Genomic DNA, 13,335 nt, shown 5'->3' on the forward strand with positions numbered 1-13,335 from the left:
GAGAGACACGATTCTGTGTTAAAACCAGCTGAGGTGACTAAGAATTGCATTGATCACCCTAGTTAAGGTGTTCTAATTGCAAGAGCACAAACAGAAGACCTTAGTAACAATGACATCAAGGAAACTGTCTATTTCTGTTTTAAATTTGTGTAATGATGTAGCTTCTACAGCTTTTTGGGGCAGCATATTCCATGGACCTACCACCTCTGAGTGAAGTAGTTCCTCCTCATCTCAGTTTTGAAAGAGCAGCCCCTTATTCTAAGACTATGCCCCCTAGTTCTAGTTTCACCCATCATCGGGAACATCCTCCCCGCACCTGCTGTCATACCGTTTTTATGGTAAGCTTGGGATACCTGGGGTAGTGACATAAGTCTGTAATGCTACCAGCTGAGGTGACTGTAAGAATAGCAGGGGTCAGCAGAAAAATAACTAGAGATAATTAGCTTACATCAGCAGAAAACTTCAAAGGAAACACCACTGAAAAAGCGTATCAATATTGAACTTTTAAATGGGAAAATAGACTCGCTGTAAAGGGGCAAAGTGATTCTCAGGCTTCAGAGGCGGCTCTGTAAGTCTACAACTCTTTGTATCTCGGGGATCAAGGTACTGTATTTGATTTTGGAGGATATCCTGAATAAACTTTAGGGCCTAGAAATTCACTTGGGCGCAGGCAGCTCGCTCGCGCCCAAAAGTTAGCGCTGGGCGGGGAGGCATTAGCGCATGCCGTATATTCGTCTTCTGTGCCCCAATTCGGAAGCGGGCGCTATACCAGGGTGTGCCCGCCTCCGTTTGGGGCGCTGCAATTGAATATCGGCGCGCTAGTTGCCGCAGCGCCACCCGATGCGGTGTGGCAGGCTGCGGTACTGCAGGCCTCCTCCTTCTCTTAAGGGGGAGGTGCCTGCAACGGCCGGAGCCCCGATCGCGAGTGCCGGCAAAAGAGCCCGGCACAACGGAGAAGTGCCGGGCTCCACGGAAACCAGCCGGCAGTGCCGCGGGGGGGGTGGGTGGAGGAGGCCGGGGAAGGAGGTGCGGGCAGGCAGCCGCCGAAAAAGCGGCCGGCCGCACCTTCAGCTTTAAAGCGCCCCACTATGGCAGCAGGATGGCCCCGTTTTCTGTTCGCTGTTTGCGCCCGCTTCGGAGGAGGCGGGCGCAAATAAATATGGGGGTCGGCGCGGTTTCGGGGCGTTACGGGCCACCGCGCACACCGATGACGTCATCGGTCCCGGCGCAGCGCTAACGGCTACCGCCGCCAATACCGCTGCACTCAATTTCCGCGCTACCACCCCGCCGGCGCAAAAGACCTCTTTAGGCGCTAAGTGGGCGCAAGGCCCACTGAATTTCTAGGCCTAAGAACTGTAAAACTGTAGCGAAGTTAAGATTTGAGAATAAGGATCTCTGATAATAAGATTGTAAAGCTTTCTCTTTTTGAAACTGTTAATGTTGCAATTGACTCACCAACTGTAAAATACATGTCGGTTCTGTAATAAATCTATATATTTTTAGAATTGTCTCACATAATACTTCTGTATCAAACTCACGAACTCAATCTCTGTTCACTCTTAGGTGAGGAGTTGCAGAATTCTGGGGGAGTTTTCTGGGGCCTCATAATATCCGGAACGTTACAGTCTAGCTAAACTTAGCTAAAGTGCTATCTGGAGGACGGTAAAATTTTCAGCTTGTTCCTTTCCTTTAGGGAGAGATAGTCTGGACCTTTAGACCCAATTAAGCATCTTTAGGATTCGGCTACCTCAAACTTTAGTTGAAAGTGAACATCTGAGGAATACGCCTGATCCGGGGTAGCCCTAAAGGGGCTAGGACTAGCAATAATCCTTTCAAACCCTCATCCCTGCCTTTGTTACCTCCAGACTCGACTATTCCAATACTCTGCTGTCTGGCCTTCCATCTTCCACCCTCAGGTGTCAGCTGTGGCTCAGTGGGTAGCACACTCGCCTCTGAGTCAGCAGATTGGAGGTTCAAGTCCCACTCCAGAGATTTGAACACATGATCTAGGCTGACACTCCAGTGCGGTACTGAGGGAGCGCTGCACTGTCGGAGGTGCCGCCTTTCAGATGAGACGTTAAACCGAGGCCCCGTCTGCCCCCTCAGGTGGACGTAAAAGATCCTATGGCACTGTATTGAAGAAGAGCAGGGGAGTTATCCCCGGTGTCTTGGCCAATATTTATCCTTCAACCAACATCACTAAAGCAGATTATCTGGTCGCTAACCCATTGCTGTTTGTGGGAGCTTGCTGTGTGCAAATTGGCTGTTGTGTTTCCCTACATTACAACAGTGACTACACTCCAAAAGTACTTAATTGGCAGTAAAGTGCATTGGGACTCCCTGAGGTTGTGAAAGGCGCTATATAAATGCAAGTCTTTCTTTCTGATTGGCAAAATCAGAGCTGTATACCCAAGCAATGTAGCTGTTCAATAGACATCCACAGGAGGGAGCTCTTTACTACAGAATGCAAATCGCCAGAAGTACAACACATACAAAGCCCTTGCTCAGAAAGCTTTTGCATATCTATAACTGACCTGGGGAGGGAGGAGGGCCAGCCTCTTGCTACACTGCTCCACTGCACTGCCTTGCAAAGCAGCCATGGAGTGGCTTTGACAGAATTTATCAGGCTGCAAACTGGCTGATGATCCTGACATGACGCAGTGACTCTACACAGCGACCTCTTACATCAATTGGTACTTATGCAATGGACCTTTGCCACAGACCCTGCCATTCCCCTGCTAAGGTCAGATGCACTACAGAAAGGTGCCAGAAGGTTACAGTAACATGCCATGTGATGAAGTAACGCAGAGGGGTTGATGAGGGTAGTGCCATAGATGCATATATGAACTTTCAAAAGGCATTTAATAAAGTACCACGTAACAGATTTATTCAGAAAAGAGAAGCACATGGGATTAAAGGGACGGTGGTAACTTGGGCATGAAATTGGGTAAGGGACAGAAGGCAGAGAGCAGTGGTGAACGTATGTTTTTCAGACTAGAGAGAAGTGTACAGTGGTGGGCCCCAGGGGTCATTGTTAGGAGCACTGCTCTTCTTGATATATATTAATGACCTGGACTTGGGTATACAGGGCATCATTTGAAAGTTCATAGATGACACAAAACTCGGAAACGTAGTAAATAGTCAGGATAGTAACAGACTTCAGGAGGATGTAGACAGACTGGTGAAATGGGCAGACACATGGCAGATGAAGTTTAATGCAGAGAAGTGTTAAGTGATAGATTTTGGTGGGAAGAATGAGGAGAGGCAATATAAACTTAATGATACAATTTTAAAGGGGGTGCAGGAACAGAGAGACCTGGGGGTGTACGTACACAAGTCTTTGAAGGTGGCAGGACAAGTTGAGGAAGCGGTTAAAAAGGCACACGGGATCCCTGGCTTTATAAATAGAGGCATAGAGTACAAAAGCAAGGAAGTTCTGCTGAACCTTTATAAAACACTGGTTGGGCCTCTGCTGGAGTGTTGAGTCCAATTCTGGGCACCGCACTTTAGGGATGATGCACATCTGCCAATGCACTTTATTATGGTTATGTTTATGTTAATGTATTACAAGCCAAATGAATGTTGTGTGGCGGATCGCCACCTAAACGGGCGCAATCCACTTTTCCGTCCGTGGACAATAAATCGGGCACCTTGCCTTTAAGAAGCATGCTGCCTTTAAGGCATGACAAAGGAGCGGGCGTCGCCCTCATTCTGTTTTCGGGTTTAGCAGAGAGAAGAGCTGGGGCAGCCATCTCTCAAGAGAATGTAATAAAAAGCCATGTGTTCCTCAGATCGGTTCGGCCTCCATTCGTGTTCCGCGGCAGCTTCAACAGTTGAATGTTTAAATGTCTTAATCTAAATGTACACACTCGGGAGCTGCAAACCTACATTTCGTTGTACTGCACTTGTGCACTAACAATGACAATAAAGTTGATTATTATTATTATTATTAGGAGATTTACTAAAATGGTACCAGGGATGAGGGGCTTCAGTTATGTGGAAAGACAAGAGAAACCGGAGTCGTTCTCCTTAAAGCAGAGAAGGTTAAGGGGAGATTTGATAGAGGTGTAGGAGGTGTTCAAAATCATGCAGGGTTTTGATAGAGTAAATAAGGAGAAACTGTTTCCAGTGGCAGAGGGTCAGTAACTAAAGGACACAGATTTAAGGTAATTGGTAAAAGAAACAGAGGGGTGATGAGGGAAAAAAAATTATGCGCTGCCTGAAAGGGTGGTAGTAGCAGATTGAATAATAACTTTCAAAAGGGGATTAGATAAATACTTGAAGTGTAAAAAAAATGCAGAGCTATGGGGAAAGAGCAGGGGAGTGGGACTGATTAGGTAGCTTTTCCAAAGAGCCGGCACAGGCACGATGGGCCAAATGACCTCCTTCTGTGCTGTATGATTCTATGATTCTAAAGAAGTCATGCTAAGCCTCTACAAATCAATGGTTAGGCCTTGGCTGGAGTATTGTGACCAATTCTGAGCATCACACTTTGGGAAGGATGTCAAGGCCCTGGAGAGGGTACAGAGCAGGTTTACCAGGATGATACCAGGGATGAGGGATTTCTGTTATGTGGAGAGATTGGAGAAGCTGGGATTGTTCTCCTTAGAGCAGAGAAGGCTAAGGGGAGACCCAATAGAGGTATTCAAAATTATGTGGAGTTTTGATAGAGCAAGTAGGTAGAAACCGTTTCCTCTGGCAAGTGGGTCGGTAACCAGAGGACACAGATTGAAGATAATTGCAAAAGAACTAGAGGGGAATGTTTTTCATAAATGGGTTGTTAAGATCTGAAAGGGTGGTGGAAGCAGAATCCATAGGAAATGTCAAAGATTAATGGGACATGTACTTGAAGAGTTATAGAAACATAGAAGATAGGAGCAGGAGTAGGCCATTCGGCCCCTCGAGCCTGTTCCTCCATTTAATGAGATCATGGCTGATCATCCAAATTCAGTACCCTGTCCCTGCCTTCTCCCCATATCCCTTGATCCCTTTAACCTTAAGAATATGCAGGGCAATGGGGAGAAAGCAGGAGAGTGGGACTAATTGGACAGCTCGTTCAGAGAGCCGGCGCAGGCTCGATGGGCTGAATGGCCTCCCTCTGTGCTGTAAGATTCTATGATTCTATTCTGTGCGATCTTGAGATGTTCCATGCCTCCCAAAGTCAGCTGCCGTTTCTGGGCACTACAGGCCAGGCCAGATCGCCGGTGGAAGCCGTGCCCACTTCTGAGGCGCCGACAGCAGCCACTTGGCCAAAACAAATGACAGAAAGGAAACATTTTGCGATTTATTAATCAGGACCTTTAGATGAAAGACAATCAGCGAGGAAAGCTGAAATCCTGAGTTCCGTTTATGCTGATGTTGAAAAGAGAACTCCCAGTACCCCCAGCGAGGAGAGCATTAAATATGAAGTAGAGGTTCTAAATCATGCATAAGCCAGATGGCTGCTTGATTACTTGAGAAATTGGGGCTAAACTAACACGTCAGGCCAGAAATGTCCCGTTCTTCATTGCACGCAGATTCTGGGTTGAAATGTTGCTGACAAATTGCCCATTCCTTATTTGCTTAGCGAGTGCAATTACTTCAGGTAAAGGATAGTGTAATCGCACTCTGTATCGGAGGAACTGGTACATTCTTCACAGCCACTGCGTCATTGTTTTATGAGCTTGAGTGAGCAGGGCAATCAATCACATACTCAGTGGCATGGAACAGCTCAAGTACCAATGGAATTCTCTATCGCTTTCACCTCAGTGCACAGCCAGGCTCCAATAGAAAGAACTCCCATTTCTCCCGCACCTTTCACCACCTCAGGACGTCCCGCAGCGCTTTACAGCCAATGAAGTACTTTTTTGAAGTGTGGTCGCTGTCGTAATGTAGGGAAATGGGGCAGACAATTTGCGCACAGCAAGATCCCACAAACAGCAATGAGATAATGACCAGATAATTTATTTAGTGATGTTGGTTGAGAGATAAATCTTGGCCAGGACACCGGGCAGAACTCCCCTGCTCTTCTTCGAAATAGTGGCATGGGAGCTTTTACGTCCACTTAACAGGGCAGCTGGGCCCTTGGTTTAACGTCTCATCCGAAAGACGGCCCCTGTAAGTTTCATGGAACAGCTTGTGGGAAGATGTAAAGGAGTATTGCGAGAACTGTTTAGTGTGCGCCGCGAATAATCCAGACCCCCACCGAAGGAAGGTTCCGTTGGGACACACTAGGAGGGTAGAGGGACCGTGGCGGTCTATACAAATAGACTTCATTGGGCCGCTGCCCACCACAAAAAGGGGCAATAAATATTGTCTGGTGTTGGTGGATACCTTCTCAAAATGGGTGGTGGCCTTCCCTTGTAGGGCGGCTATGGCGCTAAACACTGCTAGGATCCTGGTGAGGGAAGTGTTCTCCCGATGGGGACTGCCCCTCATAATAGAATCAGATCAGGGAAGCCATTTCACCAGACTGGTTATGCAGGCCACCCTGAAGCTCCTAGGGATGCAGGGAAAGTGGCATGTGGCCCATAACCCCCAATCATCGGGCACAGTAGAGAGGATGAACCATACCTTAATAGAGAGGCCTAGGAAAGAGATAGGAGCGGTCCTGAAGAGATGGGCTGAGGCCCTACCCTTGGTCCTAATGAACATCAGAGCCAGCCTCTCCAAAGGTATGGGACACTCCCCGCATGAGTTAATGACATGGAGGTCGATGAGGACCCCAATTCGTGTGTTGATGCCGATCCTGACCGAAACCCCAGGTTAAGGAGGTCACCCAGGACAGATTTGTTAGGGATCTACATGATACTCTAAGGAAGTTGCATTGAGAGGCAGCTAATAACAGGGGAAGACAGCACCAGCAGAACAAAATGCTGTTGGAACCACGGGTAACACAGGAGTGGAAGGTAGGGGATCAGGAGATAAGGCAAGCCCAATGGTCTATGTGATTCAACTGCCAAGACGAATAACATGGCTTCATATTAACCAGTGTAAACTCTATGGCCCCGAAGAGAGGAGAACAAAACGGGCCAAGGCCCAGGGTACAGTCATGAGTTCAATCAGCGTAAGCCTTTCTCCCATGCTGTGTGATGATGAGGATAGCTCAGGGGACGGAGCGGTGAGAAGGAGTAGTCGGGTGCCGAGACCCAGGACGCCTCCTCGTACACCATCCCCGAGCCTCAAGAAGCCCAAACCTCGGGGAGAAGGAAAAGGAAAGCGGTGATTGAAGCGTACAGTGTAGATATGTGTATAACTTAAGTATGGCCTGTGAAGGGGCGATCCCTCACAGAGCAGTGCTATCTCTTATTTTCTTTTATAGAGGCGAGTCGAACCAAGGACGCAAGATGAGGTGGACACTGCAGCTGGGCGTGTGGGCGATCCTGATTGGAGCAGGGTGGGGAAATCAGGGAGACACCGAGACGGGTGCATGGGAGGAACCGGCTCCACCGTAACTCAAGGGCGAGTGACACCGGGTACTAATAGTACAGTTACATACTCCCACCATGGAAATTGGCCGGGTTGGCTAGGGTCGAATTCCACCAAGTGTTCAAGGCAAACCGGGGACAAAATTGGGGAAGTATCGGTGTCCTGCCCAAAAGTAAACATCACGACTAATAAGGTACGGGTGAAAGAGGGTAGACGGGTTTGTCTGGAATGTAAGGGGAGCACCCCCATGGGACGGTGGTGGTGGTTATGGAAGACAGATGATGGTAAAAATAACGCACCCGCAGATTGGGAAAAGTTGGGTAAAACTCAAACAGGCGGACTATGGGAACTAAGGAAGGGGTAAAATTGTGTTGTGATAAATGGTGGAAGAGGGAGCAAGGAGTTTGTGTGTGCGTGGTCGAGTCGGGGCACAACTGCCAGTGCTTTCGAATGGCAGTGGCAGGACTCCGGGTCGGGAATGAATTGGACTCAGAGTTTTGACTCTTGCGTGATCCCGGATCCTCTAAAGGCAGTCAATGTTCCGAACTGATCGCGAGCGAGTTGAAGCCTCTACCTACAACCCCAGAGACTCAGGGTACAGAGGTTAAATGTCCCGTAACGACGGGGGAGATGAAAAAGGGGATTGATGAATGACGCGGCCACGGTATTTAATACAGGGACGTCACTGGTCAATAGTGTGGACAACGCTCAGATCAACTACAAGTGAATACCCTACGGGACCAGCTAAATAAAATACTGGGGGAGGGTAATAACATTGAGGGACGAGGATTGCAGGAAGACCAAGTAATGACAATACACCTGAAGGAAATAGTAGCTGAGTTGGAGACTCACGCCCAGACCATAAACGTACTAATAAAGGAAGGCCGAAATGCATCGGACCAGGCTGCCTAAAATGGCATGTGTGTCATGTACGGCGCCTGGCTGATAAACGAGGGGCGCAGTAATCTAGAGGATTTGAAACAAGGCCATGTACCATCATGGATTAGCAACAGGCACCTAAAGGCTTTAAGTGCTTATAACAACCTCATGAATCCGTGTCAGCCCCCGAAGCATACCCAGTCCCTGTCAACTGCGGTCATAATAAACAAACTGTAATGAGGACCTTCCCGTGCAAGCGCAGGAGATGCAACACCTGCCCATATACCTCCCCCCTTCCCACTGTCCAGGGCCCTAAACACCCCTTCCAGGTGAAACAGTGATTTACTTGTACTTCTTGCAATCTAGTATACTGTATTCGCTGCTCACGATGCGGTCTCCTCTACACTGGGGAGACCAAATGCAGATTAGGTGACCGCTTTGCGGAACACCTCCATTCAGCCCGTAAGGGTGACCCTGAGCTTCTGGTCGCCTGTCATTTCAATTCACCGCTCCATTCCCACTCAGACCTCACCATCTGCGGCCTCTTGCATTGTTCCACGGAAGCTCAGCGTAAACTCGAGGAACAGCACCTCATCTTCCGATTAGGCACTTTACAGCCTTCCGGACTCAATATCGAGTTCAACAATTTCAGATAATAACCTCGGCCCCTATTATATTTTTATATTTTTTATCCACACTTTTGGTTTTCTCTCTCCCACATGGCAGCTGTCTCTCTCTGCCAGCGCATTTCACACTTCATCTACAGCCATTGTCTGTTTCTTTACCTGTCCTATTACTATCTCGTCTCACCTTGAATATCTCTTAATGCCTCTTCTTTCATCCCCTCCCCCATTTCCCAGCCCCCAAACTGCCTTTTGTTTCATTTCCTGCCTTTTCTCTCAGTTCTGTAGAAGGGTTTCGACCCAAAACGTTGCCTGGCCTGCTGAGTTTTTCCAGCATTTTCTGTTGTTATTTCGGATTTCCAGCATCCGCAGTATTTTGCTATCGTAATGGGGATAGTCCTTAGGATGCCAGTGATGGATCAGTCACAACGACCCGTACCGTTATACCGGGTGGAAAATATTGGTGTCATTCTAAACGGGGTACATGTGAAACATCATAAAACCCCTCTGTATGTGATTAAGTTGGGAAACTCTATAACCGGCACTAATCTGGAGGGATGTCAGGGAGGAGGTACACATATGGTCTTGTGTCCTTACCATCTGAATCCTTTTGATCGGCCAGTATGTGGGTTTAAATACGGAGGCGGGCAGCCTATCAGCTGTATTGTGGAGGTGATAGCTCACAGCCATGTCCCGCCCCAGGTTGCGATCAAGGGTAACGGGACCTACTGCGTCACCACTAACGAAAGCCGGTACAGAGTACACAATGACACCCGGTGCCCGGTTCAAGACTCTACCTTTTGCTTCAAGCCCCAGGTAGCGCAGGAAAGGACAATCCCTATCTCAGATCACAAACCAATCAATATCACAGTTAACAGTACTTTGCCGAACCTCCAGGAATGCATATCTCATTTTGGATATGATATCTCACCATTACCCGAACACTTGACTAAACTATTAAAGGATGTAGAGTAGTTCCAAAAACATTATTACACGCTACAGCAAAAGAATGAGAAAGCGAGGGATGAAATCGAAGAAATGATTACCCCCTCCGTGGTGGGATGTTGGACTCAATATTGAGATCCCTCCTTGGATTCGAATCGCGTCGCATGTGTTGGTGATTGTGCCTTTGATTACTATGTTGTATTTGTTAATATTGTCATGTAAACTAAAAAGGAAGGCTAGAAGGGGAAAACTTAGATTATTGAAACAGGAGGTTCGGGGTGTTTAAACTGAATGTATATAAAAATAAAAGAGAAATGTGAGATTTGGTTGAGACCCGCAATGCACTCAAAGGCAAAGAAGAATTCGTCGGGAGTAATGGTTCTAGTATAAAAGAGACATTAACGGGGGGAGTGTAAGTTTCATGGAACAGTTTGGCCCCAGCACTGAAGGGCATGAAACGGTTAAACTTCGAGGCACAGAAAAGGTGCCAGTCATCTAAAGTTTGAATCATGATCAGTTCTTGGATAATACATTGACACTGGACAATGAAAGCTTTGACTCATGATTAACTCTGAAAAGGACATTGACATTGAACTGTGAGGTCTTGAATCATGTTTGGTTTCGATGGGAAAAATTAACATCTGGACAATGCTCTGAGTTTAACTGAGACAATGGGGTCATGATTGACTTCCTGACATGAATGGAAGACACACTAGTCCTGAGCAGACCGCCAGCTAACCGCCAATCAACAGTAATGGAAATCACATTGTATATGCGGGAAAGGATATAAGGAGTTATCTTTGATCTCATAGCTCTGTATACCTCCAGTGATTGAATTACACGTTGATGAGGTGTGAATGTCAGGCAGTTCAGCAAACTGACAACCGAAACTGGTTGGGGGAGGCCCAGCTATGGGACTAGGTGACTGAAGAACTATAAGAAGGAACGATGTTGACCCGTGGATACTGTGCAGCCAGGTGAAGGACGGGGGACTGGTCATCTCCAGATCCAGGCCTACAATCAACATCGGTAATGACCATCCGCATGGGTGATTGTAAGTTTCAGCCAAATCTCTAAGGGGTTTTTGTCTGTGGTTTGTTGGTTTAATAAACTAACAGTTTTGGGTTCAGCCTAAAACTTTGTGTCGTGTATATTTTGTTCCTGTAAATCCAGAGTCCAAGAATCCTTGTAAGGCACAAGGGAACTGAATACCTTACACCCCCCATAGCATGGAGCCTGGGGGGACCACATCTACAGTTTGTCCCTTTCCCCACTATTTCCCAGATATCTTAAGCCGCTGATACTTGAGGCTGTGATTTAAGATTATCCACCAAACAGACAACTGCGCTAAGAGCAGCCCTTTCCATCCAAGAAACCCAGAGCAACCCAGAGCAACCCAGAGAAAACCCAGAGCAACCCAGAGAAAACCCAGCAACCAGAAGTCCTGAGTTCAAATCCCACCATAGAATATTGTGAAATTGGATCCATTAAATCTGGTCATTTGTGGACTGGTGCCAGAAACATTACCACAAAACTGCTGGTTCACTAATGTCCTTCAGGGAAGGGAATCTGACAGCCCTACCTGGTTTAGCCTACATGCGACTCCAGTTCCACATTATTTTGAATCGGTGCAACGAGTTCTTGGGATATTGCCTAAATAAGAAAACTTCCTTCATGCCTGGATTGCCAGGTCTCATGGGTTGGACGTGGCTTGTAGGTTGGACATGGACAGGACATGGTCCATGGGCTGGACGTGGCTTGTAGGTTGGACATGGGCAGGACATGGTCCATGGGCTGGATGTGGTTCATGGGCTGGATATGGTCCATGGGCTGGACGTGGTCCATGGGCAGGACATGGTCCATGGGCTGGACGTGGTCCATGGGCTGGACGTGGTCCATGGGCTGGACATGGTCCATGAGCTGAACGTGGTCCATGAGCTGGACATGGTCCATGGGCTGGATGTGGTCCATGGGCTGGACGTGGTCCATGAGCTGGACGTGGTCCATGGGCTGGACGTGGTCCATGGGCTGGACGTGGTCCATGGGTTGGACAAGGTCCATGAGCTGGACATGGTCCATGGGCTGGACGTGGTCCATGAGCTGGACGTGGTCCATGGGCTGGGTGTGGTCCATGAGCTGGACGTGGTCCATGAGCTTGACGTGGTCCATGGGCTGGACGTGGTCCATGTGCTGGACGTGGTCCATGGGCTGGACGTGGTCCATGGGCTGGACGTGGTCCATGGGCTGAACGTGGTCCATGGGCTGGACGTGGTCCATGGGCTGGGCGTGGTCCATGGGCTGGGCGTGTTCCATGGGCTGGACGTGGTCCATGGGTTGGACGTGGTCCATGGGCTGGGCATGTTCCATGGGCTGGACGTGGTCCATGGGCTAGACGTGGTCCATGAGCTGGACGTGGTCCATGGGCTGGACGTGGTCCATGAGCTGGATGTGGTCCATGGGCTGGGCATGTTCCATGGGCTGGGCGTGGTCCATGGGCTGGACGTGTTCCATGGGCTGGACCTGGTCCATGGGCTGGATGTGGTCCATGAGCTGGACATGGTCCATGAGCTGGACATGGTCCATGGGTTGGACATGGTCCATGGGCTGGACGTGGTCCATGGGCTGGACGTGGTCCATGAGCTGGATGTGGTCCATGGGCTGGACGTGGTCCATGGGCTGGACGTGGTCCATGGGCTGGACGTGGTCCATGGGCTGGACGTGGTCCATGGGCTGGACGTGGTCCATGGGCTGGGCGTGGTCCATTGGTTGGACATGGTCCATGAACTGGATGTGGTCCATGAGCTGGACGTGGTCCATGGGCTGGATGTGGCCCATGGGCTGGATGTGGTCCATGGGCTGGATGTGGCTCATAGGTTAGACATGGTCCATGAGCTGGACGTGGCCCATGGGGTGGACATGGCTGTATTTCAGAAGCTTCAGCACTAGAGGAATTGCAGCTCCAGTGTGACTGAAAGGACAGATGAACATGACCCCATATATAGATGTGCAATTAATTATTTCTTACAGGTTCTGAAATATGAATGAATTTAAAGTTATCTTGCCTTAATGCATACGCTTATAAATGTTTAAAGAAATGTTAACAGGACAGGAAAAATGCTGAACTGGCTGTGACCACTTTGCCACTGGTCTATGGTGACTGAATAAGTCAAACTCCAGTTATACTGTTTGGACGTTAGGAAGGGGCGAGGCCATGGAGGGATTTGAAAATGAGGATGAGAATTTTAAAATCAAGACATTACCGTACCGGGATCCAATGTAGGTCAGCGAGCACAGGGGTGATGGGTGAACGGGACTTGGTGTGATGTAGGACACGGGGCAGCAGAGGTTTGGATGAGCTCAAGTTTACGGAGGGTGCAAGGTGGGAGGTCAGCCAGGAGAGTGTTGGAATAGTTGAGTCTAGAGGTAACAATGGCATGGATGAGGGATGTAGCATGTAGGAAATGACACAGCAGAGGGGAGT

At 48.6% G+C, this 13,335-nt stretch overlaps 1 pseudogene; it reads right to left on the reverse strand.

Annotated features, from left to right (window-relative positions):
* Nucleotides 1-11,507: 11,507 nt before the first annotated feature.
* LOC147101471 (uncharacterized) lies at nt 11,508-12,842 on the reverse strand (annotated as a pseudogene).
* Nucleotides 12,843-13,335: the final 493 nt, after the last annotated feature.

Source organism: Somniosus microcephalus, chromosome 24, assembly GCF_052327205.1.
Source record: "Somniosus microcephalus isolate GS21.2 chromosome 24, FLI_Smic_1.0, whole genome shotgun sequence".
Classification (NCBI taxonomy): Eukaryota; Metazoa; Chordata; class Chondrichthyes; order Squaliformes; family Somniosidae; genus Somniosus; species Somniosus microcephalus.